The sequence below is a fragment of the Octopus bimaculoides genome, chromosome 13 (genome assembly GCF_001194135.2).
Source record: "Octopus bimaculoides isolate UCB-OBI-ISO-001 chromosome 13, ASM119413v2, whole genome shotgun sequence".
Lineage (NCBI taxonomy): Eukaryota > Metazoa > Mollusca > Cephalopoda > Octopoda > Octopodidae > Octopus > Octopus bimaculoides.
The window spans coordinates 33,989,135-33,992,101 of record NC_068993.1 but is presented as its reverse complement, the minus strand read 5'-3'; positions in this window follow the sequence as shown (position 1 = coordinate 33,992,101).

Sequence of the window (2,967 nt, the reverse complement as noted above, 5' to 3'; positions counted from 1 at the left end):
GACATGGTTGACTGAACATGTTCAAACAGTCAATGCTTTGAATGTTTTGCTGTGAAGTGTTTGTAGTGAATGAACACATGATAAAGTTTATAACCCTTTGCACGCTTCCCGCTACATCCGTACGTCAGTGACACGTGACAGTATATTTAGCTTCTGAAAAGAAGGCCGAAACGGTCGAGTGAACATGTTTAGTTGTAATCAAAGTCCTACAAATTTAATCTGGCTGGTGGGAGAGTCGACAGGTTTAGGTTGTTAGCTGTGTAGTTTCCGCTTGATAAGTGGCAGAATGTACAATGAAAGGTAACGAGTAGCGCAGTGATGATGACATCATATCTTCTGTTGATGACTTTTATGACCAATAGGATCCAAGCACTGCAACACCGATAGAAGTGCATAGACAGCAATGGGGGAGGTATGTTGAACTTCATTTGCTCACATTCCATGAGGGTGAGGTGCATTCAAAAAATATCCGTCTTTATCTTTTCCCGTCAAAATCCATCCTTCCTGCACATGTAAATTTTTGCACCGGTAGACCGCATCATTTCTCGGCTATTACACCTAGAGGACAGGCGTGTAGTGTGCGCTCGTCAGATTTTCGTTTTCACGCAAGATGAACTAATGCATCGAGCAGAGGGCATAACGCATCACCAGTGACGATGGTCTTCGTGTCTGGGTCATAGTCTGCACATTCCAGCATGTCCTTGGTAATTTCCATTCGAAGTTGCTCCCGCCGCTCCGCCTGCACCTTGGGGGAGAATTTCGCTGACATTCTCCGCATGTGCATGTTCCCTCGTTAAAATGGAATGCACTGATCTTCTGCTCATTCTCACTTCGCAAGCAGTTTCGTTGATTCTTACATGACGGTCTTCTATGACTATTCACCGAACCTGGTCAGTAGGCTCCTCCTTTTCGCTTGTGGATAGCCTGCCTGAGCGTGCCTCACTCGCCACTGAGATGCGGCCATATCTGAAGCGGTTGTCCGACTCCTTGATCTGAGTTTTGCCCATGGCATCATTCCCAAAGGCCTGCTGAATCGTCTAGTTCGTCTGAGCTTGAGAATCACCAAGCGTTTGACAAAACTTGATGCAATATCTCTGATCGATGCGTTCAGTGAAAACGAAAATCCGGTGAGCTCACACTATATGTCTGTACTCGAGGTATAACCGCCTGGAACTGAAAAGGACCACCGGCGCAAAACTTTTCACGTATGCGCAAGAATGGTGGCGCCTATAAACTTTTCACCGACTCATCCCTCGTGTGTATGTGTGTGTGTGTGTGTGTGTGTGTGTGTGTGTGTGTGTGTGTGTGTGTGTGTGTGTGTGTGTGTGTGTAAATGATTGACAACACAAGATTTACGTATTCATCTGTATTAGCTTACATCAGTTCTGGCTACAAAAACTTGTGTATGGGTGTGTGTGCATAGAGTGACAGGTAAACAACGAAATAACAATAACCACCCCAAGTCCTACAAGCAACTGCGGTATCTGCAGAGTTTACGTCACCTCTACGACAATTCCTCCGTCACAATAACACCATTTCTGTATTGTCCACTTAATCTTGCACCCCACTCCACTGATGCTGCAATCATATTCTTTAACACCAGCTCTATAGCAACATAAACAACTCGTATCACTCTGAAATAACATCATCAGTAGTAGTGCAAGCTCCATCACCAGTACCAGCAACAACAACAACAACACAAGCAATAACAGTAGCACTGCTTCAGTTACTAGTGTTTTTTTTTTTTACTAACACCTACACTCCGAGAACAATATCTGCCAATTCACGATACTATTGCCACAACCAGCGCCGTCATCTTGTCCAGTCGCTTGTACGTCTTCCGCTACCACTATCACGAAGACAACAATAATTATTACAATAACAAAACTACAACTCTCAACCCTTCCTAATGTCATCGCTACAAGCGCCGCCATCTTCTCCGTTCTTGTCTCCTTCAACATCAATAAAATCATCATCACCGACTTCTTTTCTACTCTAAAATTATAACACCTGTATAATTGCTTTAACATCGGATGACTGCTGTTGAAGTTTAAATAGAAAATAATCTTCGTTTATTATTGCATTGGTTAAAGACCTACAAAGTACCAGTAACCTTTTATATAATATAATTAATCAACTTCTGTAATCTCATGAGTTGCTAAAACCAAATTTTAATTTCGTCTTACGTCTATGAAATAGCCAATAACAAGAGCTTAATAAGGACTGTGTGTGGATGACAGCCAAACAACCTATATTTTGTTTATTGCTGTGTTTATTTTTGTGTCGGACCATTTTGTGTTCCAATTCCGCCACTGTTCATTCTGCTTTATTCAATATATAAACGGACGAAACCATTAAGAAGAATATGGTCAAGCTTATGACGTACGTAAATTACCATCGATATTACCGGAGCAAACCAAAGTGTTGCCACAGGAAAGCGAATTGCTATTGTAGATTTGATGTTATGAAAATGATATGTATTACGGTAGTCACCCAAAACAAATAGTACAAGAATTTTTCAGTTTCTAGAACTTTTGCAATGAAGGGTATTCATCAATGTGTAATTGCCGCCATTCATTTGTAACCAACAGATCTGATCCTAAGGTACAAGGAGACAATGTAGAGTATGGTGCTTCGTTCAGAACCTCAGCAGGCAAATGTGTGTGTGCGTGTGTGCGTGCGTGTGTGCGTGCGTGTGTGCGTGCGTGTGTGTGTGTGTGTGTGTGTGTGTGTGTGTGTACATGTGCGAGTGTGTGCATAAGTGGGAGGGAATTTTAACGCAAATTAAACATGAAACAGGATCTTTCAAATTACCATTAGCTCGTAATTGTTCGTAAAATATTACTTTAAATTGTAATATCTATATAAGACTATCTTATATAAATTTTAGCTGGTTGGCTGGTTAAATTCTCTGGACATGTTTTATATCGTATAGAGAGTAGAAGAGACACCGTATAAGTGAGATAC